This window comes from Canis lupus, chromosome 35 (genome assembly GCF_003254725.2).
Source record: "Canis lupus dingo isolate Sandy chromosome 35, ASM325472v2, whole genome shotgun sequence".
Classification (NCBI taxonomy): Eukaryota; Metazoa; Chordata; class Mammalia; order Carnivora; family Canidae; genus Canis; species Canis lupus.
In genome coordinates, this window is record NC_064277.1 from 16,434,631 (window position 1) to 16,451,402 (window position 16,772).

At 44.4% G+C, this 16,772-nt stretch overlaps 1 protein-coding gene across 1 annotated transcript in view; it reads left to right on the forward strand.

Moving 5' to 3' along the window:
* Positions 1–1,942: 1,942 nt before the first annotated feature.
* CAP2 (cyclase associated actin cytoskeleton regulatory protein 2) overlaps positions 1,943–16,772 on the forward strand; it is a 137,730-nt gene continuing 122,900 nt past the window's right edge. Inside the window, exon 1 of the mRNA XM_025443898.3 lies at positions 1,943–2,252. The gene's annotated coding sequence lies outside the window, so the exon portion shown is untranslated. The remainder of the gene's footprint in view (positions 2,253–16,772) is intronic.

Consider the following 16,772-nt stretch of genomic DNA (forward strand, 5'->3'; position numbering starts at 1 on the left):
GCTCTGCTCCAAATCTGTGAATAGATCCCCAAGGGGTCAATCATCTTAGGTCAAGACAGCTAGAATCTATTCTTCCTCCTCTGTCTGGTTCCTGCAATTCTCCATTCCAGCTGAGGTCACCGCCTGTCCTTCAGACATGTCGCACCCTTTATTACCTCTTCATCTTTGTCTCTGCTGTTCCTTTCATTGTGAGTGTCCTACCGAGACCCTCCACTTGTGCTGTTTCATTTCTGCTTGAAAGTTCAACTCTCACTTCCATCAGGTTGTATTCTCTGATCCCAGTACTAGAAGGAACCTCCCTCTTGTCTGCGCGACCATAGACCTTCCATCTTATTTCTTTTAGGACATTTTTTAATGGTCTTCTTTCCACTGTCATTATTTTTATACTCTCTTCTTCCTACTATATTATAAACCTAAAGGCAAGATTGTGCCTCATTCGCCTTTATATGCCATAATACTTTATACTCCAAGCAATATATACTCAGTTAAAGGAAATACTCTCACAGTATTTGTTGATGTTAGTGCCAGGGGGGAAAAAGGTATTATTAGGCTGGATACTTCGACGTTTCCTGTAAACCTGCACAAACTGGTTCTTATGGATATATTACATTTTACATTCTTGGAACATAAATATTCTAAATGCATATATACTCTATCCATCTATTTATTCATTTATTCATTATTCAGTAGAAATGTATTAGATACCTACCAAATGCGGGGCATGGGCATGATAGGGATGGCACTGGCTCTCAGATATATGTAACATATGCATCCTTTTATCAATATTTATGCCATTTTGTTTCCCTCTTTTCAGACAAAGGGGACCAAAGATGCATTCCTCTGTTAGCTCAAAGTAATGTGTAATAGCAATGACCTTCATTTAAGTTCTGACTATGGGGTCAGGATAAGCCTTGTAATGCACAGAAACAAACTAGATGCAATTTTAACATTGACTGAAAATATTAGCTTTTTAGAGCCATCCTCTTGCTTGTTTGAAAATTTTAAGAAATATCAATTACCATCCCCCGCCATAATTATTTCCCTGGCACTTATTCAATGAAGAGTTTCAAGTCCACTTTCTCAGATTGACATAAATGATGAAAATTGAAAACCAATGTTTTCCTTCTACTAATGTTAACCAAAAAAAGTAAAGAGCGTCTAATTTTATAATTATAATCCATATATAGAAGGAAAACGGCCACAAATAGACTGATTTGGGATATGTTTATTTTTTGTTTTGTTTTTTAAATATTTTATTTATTTATTCACGGGAGGCACAGAGAGAGAGGCAGAGACAGAGGCAGAGGGAGAAGCAGGCGCCCTGCGAGGAGCCCAATGTGGGACTAAATCCCAGGTCTCCAGGATCACGCCCTGGGCCAAAGGTAGACGCTCAACCACTGGGCCACCCAGGTTTCGCTGGGATATGTTTGTTTTTAAATAATTGAGCATTTATTCTCTTTTAAAGATGCTGTATGCAAGATATAATTTAAAGACAGGGATCCCTGGGTGGTGCAGCGGTTTAGCGCCTGCCTTTGGCCCAGGGCGCGATCCTGGAGACCCGGGATCGAATCCCACGTCGGGCTCCCGGTGCATGGAGCCTGCTTCTCCCTCTGCCTGTGTCTCTGCCTCTCTCTGTGTGACTATCATAAATAAATAAAAATTAAAATAAAAAAAAAACACAACAGCCTAGACAATGTTTTTCGGTTTTGTTTTGACAAGATCTGAGCGCATCTGAGCTGCCCGCCTAGCTAGTGCGTTCGAGGCCCAGCGGCCTCTCCTGCCAGGACCCTTATTCATACTCTGGGCTCGGGGACGCCCAGGCCCGTCTCCTGCTGGCTCAGGACCCATCCCACCTCTCGGCAAAGTCTGAGAAGCCGCGCTATCCGGGGCCGGGAGTCTCCGGATCTTTCCAGACTTCGCGCTGGGCTGCCCGACGCGCTGAATCCATTTCTTTGGTAGCCGGGCGCTGGGCCGGCGCTCGCTCCCTGCCTCCCCGCCGCCCCCGGCCCTCCGCGTCGCCCGGCCCCCTCTCCTCCCCGCTCCCCTGCATCCCCACCCCCACCCCCACCCGCGGGGCCTTGCCCTCCTCCCTCCCTCCCCCCCCCTCCCCCGGCTCGTCTGTATTTGGAGCTCCCGGAAGCCGCCGGCGACTCTCCCCGGGAGCAGCGTGACCGACAGCGGCTCCGGTCGGGGGGAGGAGGGAGAGGGAGGAGGTGCGAGCGGCGCGGCGCGGACCCCGGGACCCCCAGCAGGTAAGCGGGAGCAGCGCGCGCGCGGGGGCGGGGGCGGGGGCGCAGGTGCAGGGGCGCAGGGGCGGGGGCGCAGGTGCGGGGGCGCCCCGCGGCCGGCGCTCGGAGTTGCGCGGGGAGGCGGGGAGGGGAGGGGAGGGGAGGGGAGGGAGGAGAGGGGAGGAGAGGGGCCGGGGCGCGGCGGCGCGCGAGCGGGAGAGGAGGCGCGGGCGCCCGCGGGGCCGGGGGCCTGGGGCCGGGGGCCGGGGCCCGGGGCCCGGGGCGGGGCGGGGGCGGGGACGCGGGCGGGGCGGGGCGGGGGGAGGCGGGCGGCCCATCTGGGTCAGCGCCCGGCGCCCTGCCCCCGCCCCGTGCGGCCGGCGGGGCGCCCCGGGGTGCGCGCGGGTCCGGCGGGGCCTACCGCCCAGCGCTGCGCCCCAGGCCCGTCCTAACTTTGGGGGCTCCGGGCCTCCGGGGGGGGGAGGGGGGAGCCGGGGCGGGGGGAGCGTGGGAAGCGCCGTGACCGCGCTGGATGCTCCCACCGCACCTCGATCGGAAAGTGCCCGACAGAAACGGACCTGGCGTCTCTGTCCAACCTGAGCAGAGCCAATGAGTCACTTGAAAAAAATGCAAAGGCCACTGAGGCCTCGAGGGGCGGGGGAACAGGGCTCCCCGCGGCTGGCGGTGGAGGGCGGCCCGCGCAGCGCCCCCGTGCTGAGGGCCTTCCCTGTATCCTCGGCCGGGCGCGGCGGCCCCACCGGCGGGCTGCGAGTTGGAGCGGCCTTTGCACGGGGGCTCTCTGCAAAATGAGCCAATGAGTGACTGCTGTTGAGGATGTGAAACTAGGATTGGGTCCAAAGGGCCAAAGAGGAGCTGGAACCTGTAGCAAAACATGAAGAACCTTTGGTTCTGTAGGTCGTGGGAGGGCAGGAGGCTGTGCGACTCAGGCCCCATGGCTTACCAGAATTGTTTGCAGGTACCCTTTCTTCACTGAGTATATGGATTTCTCTTCATTTAAGGAACGTGCCTTAGAATTCTTGGTAAAACGTCTCAGCTCACTTGATGTGAGATGATAATAGTGGAGTGATCTTTGGGGAAATTATTCTTAAGAGTCCAACTAGACGGTAAGCCTCTTGAGGGCAAGGATGGGGTTTGGGGAACTTCTTTCAGCAGGAGCAGTATTTGACTAACAGCATGTAATGAGCAGGCAGGGAAAGTTTATTTATTTATTTAGTTAGTTATTTAATTTTTTTAAAAAAAGATTTTACTTATTTATTCATGAGAGACACACAGAGAGAGGCAGAGGCGTAGGCAGTGGGAGAGGCAGGCTCTCTGAGCCTTAGGCAGACTCTCAACACTGAGCCACCCAGGCCTCCAGATAGTGAAAGTTTTTTAAGTAATTAACTCAATAGCTTGAGTGTGGAGTGTGGCTGGATCATGACTTCTTGAAGACAGAGTATTTTGCAAAGAAAGACTCTTCTGTGAGTTCCCACATCTAAAAATCCTTGTTAAAATTAGAATCAAGGTGTCATGTTTACTAAAGAGAAAAAGAAATTGAGAAATCAGGAAGGTGATCGACGGAAATGGCCATGACTGGTTGGAAGAGGTTTTTGGTGCTCATTGTTGAAATGGTGAAAACCATACGAACTTCAAATTTCAGTGTCCGTAAATTTCAGCCATACCATTCCTTTATGTATTGTCTATGGCTGGTTTTAAGAGTTGAGTAGCTCCTAAAGAGATCGCGTGGCCAGCAAAAACCTACATATTTACTCTCTAGCTCTTGGCTCAAAACATTTGCCAAACTTTACACTGTATTAACAAATTTGAAGTTCATGAACTTTTCATCAGTAATGAAACATTCTTCTTATTTTTTTCAGGTATTTTAAGTGTAAAAATGATTCTTAGCTTGGGAGAGAAAGGAGAGATAAAAAGACAGGAGAAAAGGGCAGGTTTTTCCTTAGGGTAGGAGTCTGCTACTTCCACTTGCTATGTGATAGTTTGAAGAAGAGCCTTTGAATGGATTCATGGGCCAGATTCTCTGAGTGCCTGAGTCATATCCAGCAGTTGTTATATACCTTCAAAAGTAGCATTAACTTATTTGGACATTATAGTGTTTTGTTTTGTCTTGAATATTCCCTAACAGACATCTTTATACATGAAGTTTTGTTAATTATGTAATATTTTATACGTAAAACTAATATGTTAAGTATATGTAAGCTATAACCACTATGTTCAGATGGCCACCTGTGATCCTATCACTGCATTAAAAACTTGGGCTTAAGAAAGGGCTAATTGTTAAAAGATAACCTATGGAATGGGAGAAAATATTTTTAAATTATGTATCTAATTAGGGGCTTGTATCCAAAATATATAAAGAGCTCTTACAATTCAATAATAAAAAGATAAATAACCCAATGTAAAAGCTGTCAAAAGATCTGAATAGACATTTCTCCAAAGAAGATATACAGATAGCCGATAAGTAATGAAAAGATGCTTGACATCATTATTCATCAGAGAAGTACAAGGCAGACCACTCTAGTGGATACCATTTTGTATCCACTAGGAAGGCTAGAATAAAAAACAAATCAGATAGTAAGTGTTGGTGAGGATGTGGAGGAACTGGAACTCTTACTCATTGGTTGTAGAATTTAGAATTTCAAATGGTGCTGCTGCTTTGGAAAGCGGATTAGCAGTTCCTCAAAAGTTGAACAGTGAGTTACCATATGATAGAGCAATTTCACTCTCAGTATATATATCCAAGAGAAACGAAAGTATATGTCTACACAAAAACCTATGCATGAATATTTATACCAGCACCATTCATAATAGCTGAAGTAATTAGCTATTACTTGGGCGGAAGTAACCCAAATGTCCATTGATTGATGAATGGATAAATAAACTGTGGTATATCCATATAATGGGATAGTAGTTGGCCATAAAAAAGAAACGAAGTAGTGATCCATGCTAAAACATGTATGAGCCTTGAAAGCATTATTCTAAGTGAAAGAAGCGAGTCACAAAAGACCACAAATTGTTTAAGTCTGTTCCTATGGCGGCACCTGGGTGGCTCAGTGGTTGAGGTCAGTTCTGCAGCTAGAAAGCTTAAGTCAGGGGCCTCAACTGTCCCTCCTTCCTGCTGAGTATGACCTGGAAGGAACCTTGTGGAGTAGTGACCAATGCTGTGAGGCCCAGCAGGGGTCAGACAACGCAATTCTAGAAGGAATAGTGTTTGTGACCTGAAGGTGGTGATGGAGATTGCTGGTTAAATTGGGAAAGTAGGGACACCTGGGTGGCTCAGTTGAGCATCTGCCTGCACCTCAGGTCACGATCCCTGGGTCCTGGGATCGAGTCCCACTTTGGCAAACACGCAAGGAACCTGCTTCTCCCTCTGCCTCTCTCTGTGTGTCTCTCATGAATCAATAAGTAAAATATATATTTTTAAATTCTCTTCATATGAAAACGTGCAGAACAGGGGCATCTATAAAGACAGGAAGTAGATGAGTAGTTGCTTAGGGCTGGGGATTGAGGGTAGGGAGGTGATAGTTTACAGGCTATAGGGTTTTTCGTTGAGCTGATGAAAATGTTCTAAAATTGACTGTGGTGATAATTGCACATATCATTGAATCATGCACTTCAAATGGGCGAATTGTCTCCTACGTGTTATATCTCAATAAAGCTGTTAAAGAGAATAAACAGAAACCAGGGTGGGGGGATCCCGCTATATTGTTACTTTGTACTGGTGTATCTCTGTGCCATTCTCTATGTCCCTTCCAACCTGAATTTTGTGTTAACCCCTGGTTTTATTGCAAAACTGTTTTATGACCTATGTATTTATGCCTAAAGAATGTGCTATTTAGGTTTTCTTAGTTTTTGATTTACAAAAAGGGTGTATATAATCTTACTTTAAAGAAACTCAAATTAAGTTTTTCAGAATTGTCCTTGTAGTTGCAGGTAGCATCATAGTACATGTTGGCAAATCCTCCACAGTGTATTTATCCATTCTCTTAGTGGGCATTTGGGTTGGTTCCCATGTTTTGCTGTTACAAAGTGTGCTTCTGCGAAGACTTTTTTCTGTGTGTCTTGGCACACATGTGCAAGAGCTCTTCTGTGTGAATGTGACTGGATCATATATTTTCATGATAAAAAGAAAAGAAAAAGTGCATTCTCCTTCTGACTTACACATTGGTGATATATCCCCAGCTTCTTTATTCTCTTAAACCAAGTGAATAGAACTGAGATCCTGTCTTCCCATTCCATTTAGATTCTAATTGCAATATCTATTATCTGATAACCTAAGAAGTGTGGAAAAACGCAAGTTTCAAACTATACAGCTGAATTTCACAGCAGGACCCCTTACATCATGAGCACCTTCACTCCCTTTTATCACTTGGGTTTAGGATGGGACAGAGGACAGTTTTATGAAGTCAAAGGGACATGCCTTTCAGCGAGCCCATTGTGGTTTCTAAACTTTACTCACATTTTCCTTGTAGGTGTCTCCCTGCTGGCCAGTCTAATATTTCTAATGTGACTTAGTTTGGTAATTCTGGTAACAACAAGCCAATTGGAAACCTGGCCTTTAGCCTTGGGCACTTTCTAAGCCTGCCCTGACGCAGGCTGAGAGCTTTTGAATTTCATCCTGGATATTTCTACTTGTACTTAGGAAGAGAGGGAGCCCCGTGAGGTCAGTGGAGGCCATTAATAAGGGATTTTCTAACTTTTGTTGGTTTGCTTTAATTATGATAAAATATGCATAACATAAAATTTACTGTTAGAACCATTTTTAAGTGTATAATTCAGAGACAGTATGTTCACAGAGTTGTGCAACCATCACCACCATCCATCTCCAGAACTTTTTAACCTCCTCAGACTGAAACTCTGTCCCCAGCAAATGATAACCCCCCATTCTTCCGTCCCCAATAGAATGGGGGCAACTACCATTCTACTTTCTGGCTCCAGAAATCTGCCTATTCTCAGGGACTTATATTAGTGACATCACACAATGTTTGTCTTTTTTACATAAGCTTTTATATCCAGGGGAGTTTCATACTCTTGTTTTTCTTAAGTAGACCCTTTTCTGACTTATGGGAAACATTTTTTGCTGAGCGATTATGTAAGAAGACTGTTTCCTTTTTAGGATACAGCCCTATATAGGAAGCAACGTAGCAAGTGTTCTAAGATCAGAGAAAGAACTTTCGATCATTATGGATTTATAATAAAATAGTAATAATGTCACGTGACCTGGCTCATTAATTAGACATCTAATAATCCTGGCTTCTTGTTGACCACTTAACTGAGTGGAAAAGGTACAATAATCCCAACATGAAAACTCACATCTATCTAATGAAAGGATAAGTTAGGTAACCTTGAGAGTCTTATACTCCTTAGCTTCTCAGAATTTAAAGGCCATTATACAAGTGTGATCTAAAATCATTCTAGTTTTGATAGTGTATTAAAGAGCAGGAGAGGAGCGCCTGGGTGGCCCAGTTGGTTAAGCATCTGCCTTCGGCTCAGGTCATGATCTCAGGGTCCTGGGATGGAGCCCCGCATTGGGCTCCCTGCTCGGTAGGAGCCTACTTTTCCCTCTGCCTCTGTTCCTCCCCACTGCGTATGCTCACTCTCCCTCTCTCTCAAATAAATACAAAAAAAATATTTTTTTTAAAAAAAAGAGCAGGAGGGTTCTGGGAGTCTGGAAATTGAAGCCAGGTGTCTCTGCCTTAGTATTGAAGACGGGGGTAGTCCCTGGTGAAGCAAGATGCTGGAGACAACAGAGACAAACCTTGTAGTAGTACACAGTATGCTAAGAAAATAACCCTTATTACTTTGTATCAGTCCATGTGGAAATCCAGAGAAACCCTGGGATCTGTTGATTATGTCTTCATTCCCCTATGTTGGATGATTTGGATGACTCTTGTTAGGTCCAGCACAGTGAAGGTTGCTAGGGATGCAAAGAGTAATACCAAGGAAGGAAGATAAGATAAGGAAGATAATGATAAACAGGAGGCGTCCCTGGCTGTGCACACACGTCTCAAAGGATCTCCTAAGGTCCTAGTCACCGTTAGTTCCAACCTGTTTGCATTTAGTTTTATTCAGAGGAGAATCACTGGATTTTTTTTTCCCCAAAGATTTATTTGTTTATTTTAGAGAGAAGGAGCAAGTGCCAGTGAGGATGAAGAGGGGTAGAGCGAGAGTGAGAGAAAAACTTTAGTAGACTCCGTGGTGCTCAATAGGGAGCCTGGCTCGGGGCTCAATCTCAGAACCCTGAGATCATGATCTGAGCTGAAACCAAGAGTCAGATGCTTAACCGACTGAGCTACCCAGGTACCCCAGAATCACTGGATTTTTATGAAATAAATTGATTATTTTACTCTAAGGCAACAAGAAGCAAAGTGGACCACACTAAGATAATTAGCCAGTTGGATTTTCCAGAACCTGGTACAGTAGGCTTCCAGACCGATTATAGTGTGATGTGTAGTTAAGGCTGTCCGTTTTACATACTCTCCATTTAGAAGCCCAGAGTGTGTAGGTAAGGGATTGATGAGATATGAGGGTCGTCTTTGCATCCACTGAACACTGTCTGGGACTTGGGCTCATACCCATCCAGTGGCAGGGAACCCCGATATCTGGTCTAGTGAGCAGGTTGATGGAAGAAGAGTCCGTCCAACTGATTGTTTGGCGTTTGGTAGACGACACACTATTTCTTCTGGTATTGTCTTCTAGAATGCTGGAAGCTATGGCTGCAGATTTTCAGCAGTGCGATGCAGGTTCACAGGTATTTAGCCAAAATTCTTAAAGTTGCCATTTTGATTCCTCCTTCATTTCCATTTCTGCTTCTTTGTTGCTCTTCTGCTCTGGTGGTGCTCTCTGTTGTTCAAAGTTCCCTCTGTGCACAGCCCTCTGGCTCTTCTTCTTCCCTCAGCATCTCTTCTGAGTGGAAGGTGGACAGTTATCTAATACAAGTTCTCCAGTTACTGAACATGTTTAAAAAGAGGTTTGCTAATGCAGATGAGTCTAGATTGGATAGAATCAGGGGTGGATTTCATTATTGTGCTTCTTATTTTAGGCCAACAATCTTTAAACTGTCCACATTAACTGTATTCAAAGACTTCCCTCCAGGTACATGCACACAGGTGTTGAGAAAGTAAATTTCCAGATCCTCCTCTTCCCTGTGTCCTTTTCTCAGACACTAGTCTTCTTGAGAGCAGGTGTGCCACAGAGACACAGGTTCTCTCTCTCATCTTCTTTTTCCATTAGAGCCTTTCTCTCATTTTACTTAAGAAATGACTATATCTCTAATCCATCTTCCTAATTCATTTTACTAAAAAGGCCTATTTCTAACCTATTTTTTACTAAACTGCACTCTCCAAGGATATAAATAACTAGGGGGTGAGGAAGGCAGAAAAGGGAGACATTTCAGAATATCAGCTTTAGGGTGAGAAAGTGAATGATTCCAATGCCTGGACATCGCAAATCATGTGTTTTCTAAATGTCCTCCCAAAACACACACACAAAACACACACACACACACAAAACTGAAGATCAATCTAATCAAATTGTAAACTGATATTAAAGGACAAATTTAGAAAAGAATGAAATCAGGATTCTTGTACAAATGAAAAATGAACATTTTAAAAAATACTTATTTGAGACAGAGAAAGAGCATGAACAGGGGGAGAGGCAGAGGGAGAAGCAGACTCCCTCCTGAGCAGTGAGTCCTACGTGGGGCTTGATCCCAGGACCCTGAGATCACAACCTGAGCCGAAGGCAGACACTTAGCCAACTAAGCCACCCAGCCTTCCCAAAATGAATATTTTTAAACATACTAAAAAAATGAGAGAGCTGGGAAGGTCTACAGTCAGTTCAAAGGAGACCGCTGAGAGGAAGGTTGAAATGAATTTGCTTAATTGGTTTTGAACTGGCTTCTTCCACAGTGAGAGAGGAAAGTCAGTTGAACTTCCAGAGGATAAAACTTACATGCTCGTAGACAATAATTACCTACTTTCCAATCAGTTTTCTACAAGTTAACTGCTATGTCTACAGAATTGTAAATGAGCCTCGTCAAAGACAGTGAATGGCTGAGATAAGCCAGTTGGATGAGCAGATAGGGTGCTCACGAGTCCATCATCCCAGTTTCTCCTTACACTGATGATTCAAATAATTTTTGATATTTCTTCACCATGTGATGTTTAGTATACTCAAGAACTCAAATAATGAAGTGACCTTTCTCTTAACAAAATGGCACCCATTTTTCCCATCTTCTCATTTATGTGGACATAGTTTCCCAGCATTTACTCTGATAAAAACAAAGGTGAGGAATTGATGGTCAACTATGACTCATTCTAGTAATAAATATACTCATCCACATATGCATGAAAAATTTGAGAAATGAAAGTGCCCAAGAGAGGTTTTCCAATAAAAATTACTTCTCATATACATTTAGTAATTATCAATCTTTGTGGTATTTGTGTTGTTTTGATAAGTTGCATTCAGAGTTACAGTGGTAACAATCAGGAGAGCATTTTTTTTTTTTGCCATTGAATTTAAAGTTAGGTTTATAAACATAGTTTTGATGTGGAAAAGTATGATAGGATAATGAATAAAAGGCTTTAAAGCATAAAACAAATAAGCCTAGGATACATTTCTATAGGACAAGAGGAATGGAAACATAAGTTTGAGGAGAAAATGTAATTATGAAAAATTTGTGACTATCAAAAAGCAACCTGTTGGTGGGTGTATGGTGTATTTTTTTAAATGAATATGAATTCATTGTATGAGAATGAGAAATCATTTTATTTTTGTGGGTCAATATTAGCAGAATGCTAAAGGTTACATTCTCTGTAGCCATTTACATTTTGGTAAGATTTTTTTTTACATGTCCATGTAAAAATGGACAGGAGGGTTTTACAGAATGCTTTCTGGATATTTATGACTGAAGATTTGGAAATCCTTTTTGTAGCTTATCCTTCCTCTGTTTTCAGACAAAAGTATCAACGGTCAGTAATAAGGGAACTGGTGTCTGCACGTTTAGTGTTGACAACGGAATCAAATTGTTGATTGGCAGGGTTCTAGTGACTCCTAGTTCTGCTAGATTTAGGGAAGACATTTAAGAATAAAGGTCTTAGGGCACCTGGGTGGCTTGCATTTAGTTAAGCATCTGCCTTCGGCTCAGGTCATGACTTCAGGATCCTGGGATGGAGCCCATTGGGCTCCCTGCACAGCGGGGAGCCTGCTTCTCCCTCTCCCTCTGCCTCTCCCCCTGCTTGTGCTCTCACTCACTCTCTCTCTTTCTCTCTCTCAAATGAATAAATAAAAATCTTAAAAAAAAAAAAGAACTAAAGGTCTTGATGCTTATGACACCTCTCAAAAGAGTAGCTGATAGCTTGTCAGGTTTTATTTCTTTTTAAGTGGTTATATCCTCACTGTTCTCATCTTTCTTGGTCTCCCCTTTGGAGACACTTACTGTAAATATTGTGTGTGTGTGCATGTCCGTGTATATTATTAACCAGACAGCACTGTTTGGATCTGTCAGTGTGTAGTTTTCATCAGGTTTGAGAAACATTTGCTCATTATTTCTTTGGGTATATTTCCCACCTCAATCTCTTTGTCCTCTCCAGGGATACCAAGGCACTAATATTAAACCTTTTAATATTGTCCTACAGGCCTCTTAAGCTCTGTTCAATTCTTTTTCTCTCTGTTCTTCAGGTTGGATAATATTGATACCATCAGGTACACTGTAGCTTCCCTTTGCAATCGCCATCCTGCTATTGAGCTCATCCAGTGTGTTTTTTGCATCGTATTTTTTGGCTCCAAAATAGTCACTTGTTTCTTTTTTATGGGTTCTGTGCCTCTGCTGAGAACTTCTGTCTTTCCATTCATCTTAAGAATGTTTACCTTTATCTCCCGGTACATCATTAAAACAGCTCCTAGAAGTCTGTCCGATAATTCCAACATCTGTGTCATTTAGGGGTTACCATTTGTGGATTGTTTTTTCTCTTGAGAACTGATTGCATTTCCCCCAGTCCCTTGCGTGTATTTTGTTGTTGTTGTTGTTGTTGTTGTTTTCCATTTACCAGGCAGTCAGCCCAGTTCTGTCTTGCGTTCTGTGGGCAGTGGTTCCAACATCAGTGCAGTTTTGAAAATCTTTGCTGTGCTGCTTTGTGTCCCATGGAATCACTATTTAGGGCTTAATGTGGACTTGAGCCATGGCTTCTACTGCAACTTGGATCTCAAAGCCTTTGGATCTGGCCCACTCGTGCGCAGCTCTGGGCAAGCCTGGGGCTTGTGCTGGTTCATGCACAGGATCAAGGGACCTCTTTCTCCAGCACGGTCTTCTCTGGGATTCCTCTCTCACCGTCCTGTCCCCAGAGCCTTTTCCTCCTACCTGGGCTTCTGGCCAGAAAGACTGGGGTTCTCTTGCAGTTTCAGCTGCTCACACCGCCATGACCCAGAGACCAGGGCTGTCCCAGGGCTGAGCATTGAGAAGAAAGGAGGAGGAAAACGCTAGTACATAGTACAGATGGATTCTCCCCCACATTCTTTGTGGAGCTTTTTTTTTTTTTTTTTAAGATTTTATTTATTTATTCATAAGAGCCCAATGCAGGACTTGATCCCAGGACCCCGGGATCATACCCTGGGCCAAAGGCAGATGCTCAACCACTAAGCCACCCAGGTGTTCCCTCCCCACACTCTTTGGACCACAGGGACCTCTTTACCCTGCTCTTCTGGCAGTAACACCAGAGAAGCATTTCGTTGCTTCTGCTGCTGCTTGCTGTTCTGTGGTGCGGCTCCATGACTACATCCACTCTTGGGGTACAGAAGTGAATCCCACCCCAACACGCATGACCCTGGACTTTCCGTACATTTTTCCATTGCAGGGCCTTCCTTCCAGGTCTTCTGGCCAAAAAGAGGAGGTTGCTCTCAGAGACATTGTTGCGTGAACCCCCTGCATAGTTCCAACTTCGGGTCAACCCTGAAGAGAAAAAAAAAAAGAAACCCACCAAAAACACATTCCCAAATAAGTCTCCTTTTCAAGTGTTGATCACTTTCCTCAATTCACCCACTGCTATTTATCTTTCAGAGTCAGGGAGTTTGCATTTTGAATTTTGAACAGTTTAGAGCGAGGCTGGAACGGGCGTTTCCTTCTTGATCGATACCTCCTTTTGATACTTTTGATCCCTGTGGCCCCCAGGCCCCCACAATGTCTTGGTTCTGCATTGTCCTCTTTCTCTATACTGTCCTTACTTTGGGCTTCTGAGTCTAAAGAGAAAAAAGAAGGAGGAGGAGGTGGAGTAAGGAGGAGGAAGAGGAGAAGCAGCAGCAGCAGCTGCTGCAATCTTTTGGTGGTCCACAGCTCTGTTTGAAAACACCAATTTTGTTAAAAGTAATAAATCAAAGTTAAGTATGAACATAGACGCCGGGGAAGGGGATGCTGGAGATGCATGAAGAAGCAGAGGGATCTTGGGGCCAAATCCATCAACCTGGCTCTTCGAAGCCAAGTGATCACACCTGCATTTGTTACAAATGTCCATGCACAAAACTGGCCCAGCTCTTGAAAATTAATAATTGGGGTTCTGCTTTTTTTGGGGGGGTTCCCCTTTTAAGAGAGTTGCTGAATCTGCTCTTCAGCTGTGTATAACTCTTCCAGTGAATGCCAGTACGTTTGAGATCAGAAGGGATTCCAGCAAACCTTCCTGCCTTCAGTCTTCACGGTGTTCTTAACGCCGACGCTACAGGGTTTAGCGAAGTGCAAAGTGTTTAGTCAAGTCGTGAGAAGTAATGGACCGTAGCAAATGCGACCCCCCTTCATGCTTTCAGGTACGAATGTCCCTGCCGTTGTGTGTGCTGAGGCATAGCCTTAGAAGCACAGTGTGTGAGATGTCCCTGGTCATCGTGTGGGGGTGACCCACGCATCCTAGGTGCACCCCCCCCCCAGGAGGCCTGTGGGGAGCTCAGAGATAAATTAGAACAGGGATGCTCGGGCATCGTCTTTCAGTTCACAAAGCTCACCTCATCATCTCCTCAGAGCTCTCCCCAAATCCCATGGCTGTTATTATTAGGCAGATGATACAGTTCCACCCCAGAAGCCCCCCTTTTCCCCTTGCTCCTTGCAGCCACCAGCTGTCACCCCCGTAGGCACTTTGAGCTCAAAGTCTAAAGCGGAGCTCCTTGTCTTTGCCAGCCACCTGCAAGCCTTGGCACCTGCACCTGCACGCCCAGCCCCAGGGGGAGGCATCCTACATGTCCTGCCTTCTTGCTCTCTTTCCCCGCTGGCCCTACCGATCTTGTAGTCCTGTCTTAGATCGCCTGCATTCTCGTTCATTCTCACACCTTCTCCAGGCCGCTGCCACCTAGTAGTAAATCCCCACATCTCCTCTCAGCCTTGTCCACCACTCATCAATCCCTCATCAATCCCTGGTTTTCCCGTGTGCTTTTAGATGGCTTCTGGCACACAGTCAATGCTCAATAAATATTTTCTAGCTGTAATGCCTCCGTGGCTTGGCACATGCTGGGCACAGGCTCAGGGAAGCATTGACCTTACTTACCTGTCTTCCGAATAACGCCTCTTCATCCTTGGAGATTTGGCTTAGCATCTAACTAAACTTTAAAAGCCTCCTTCCTTCCCAGGGCTCACTTGAGTATCTGCCTTTCTTGACGTCCCCCGCCCCACCCCAGCCCCTGTGCGTGCACCTGCTCCCAGGGCACTCCTGTGCACCTCTATCATAGGATTTCTCAAAGTATGGGTCCTTTTACTCTGAAGTGTACTTCTGAGAAATGCAGGCTGCTGGGAATACCCAGAACCACTGAATCAGTATTGCTGACGGCAGAGCCCAGGAATCTGCATTTTGGAAGCCCCACTTCTCCCCAGCGGTTCTGATCCAATGTGAACCCTTGATCTACTCTGTCCCCTATCTTGGACCCTACAGAGCTAGTTCCAGTAGTGAGGGTGTGGCCTCTCAGAGCAGGTCTTTGCTGGTAGTTAAGAACAGCAAAGTTACTCAGATTTAACTTGTTTTCTTTTCTTTCTTTCTCTCTTTCTTTCTTTCTTTCTTTCTTTCTTTCTTTCTTTCTTTTTTTTTTTTTTTTAAGATTTTATTCATTTATTCATGAGATGCACAGAGAAAGGCAGAGGGAGAAGCAGGCTCCATGCAGGAGGCCCGATGCGGGACTCAATCCTGGGACTCCAGGATCATACCCTGAGCCAAAGGCAGACACTCAACCGCTGAGCCACCCAGGTGTCCTTCTTCATGATTTTCTCAATAACAGTTTCTTTTCTCTAGCTTACTTTATTATAAGAATACAGTATATAATGCATATAGCACACAAAATATGAGTTAATTGATTCTTTATGTTATTGGTAAGGCTTCCAGTCAACAGTAGGCTGTTAGTAGTGAAATTTTGGGGGAGTCAAAAGTTATATGTGGATTTTTGATTGCACAGGAGGTGCTGGAACCCCTTAACCCTGCGTGGTTTAAGGATCAGTTGTACCTCTTTGTTTTTGAAAGCTTTATTGAGGTACAGTTTTGCATACTATAAAATTCACCCATTTTAAGTGCACAATTCAATGATTTCCAGCATTGTGCACCTGCCACCACGATTCTGTCTTAAATCATTTCCCTCACTTCAAATAGAAACTTCGTGCCCATTCGTACTCACTTTCCATTCCTATCTCCAGCCCTAGGCAACCACTAATCTACTTTCAGTCTCTAGAGATTTGCTTTTTCTGGATATTCATATAAATGGAATTGTACAGTACTTGGTCTTCTGTGCTGGGCTCTTTCACTTAGCATGATGTTTTTGAGGTTCATCAATGTTGTAGAATGTATCAGTACTTCTTTTGTTTTTCTTTTTCTTGCTGAATAATATTCTGTTGTATGGATACATTTTGTTTATCCATTCGTTAGCTGATGGACTTATAGGCTGTTTCTTCTCATGTTTTGGCTATTATGAATGACGATGCCATGAACATTTGCACCTGTGGACATACATTGCCCTTGAGTAGATAGCTACCAGTGGAATGGCTGGGTCACATGGCAAATGTATACTTGACTTTTTAAGAAACCTCCAAACTGTTTCCATAGCAGCTGCACCATTTTACATTCCCACTAGAGTGTACGGAGCTTCTGATTTCCCCACTTCCTCACTGGCGCTTGTTACCATCTGTCTTCTTGGTGATGGCCATCCTCGTGGATGCGAAGTGGTATCTCCTTGTGGGTTTGTTTGATTTGCATTTCCGTGATTAGTATTGATGTCGAGCATATTCCTATATCCTGCTGGCTATTTGCATATTTTCGCTGGGAAAATGTCCAGTCAAATATTTTGGCCAATTTTAAGTTGGGAGTATTTTTCTTATTTTTGAGTTGTAAGAGTTCTTTATATATTCTGCACCCAAGGAGAGCAGCATGTATATTTTATGGAGGGACAGAAGGTCCATGGAAACCCTTCCCAGGGTATGGTATCCTAGCCAGTGGAGTCTCCATGGTTCTTTTCCCAGTGGCCCTTGGGGACCTCCTAGAAACATCCATTTGACCTACACCTCCTCCATAGGCT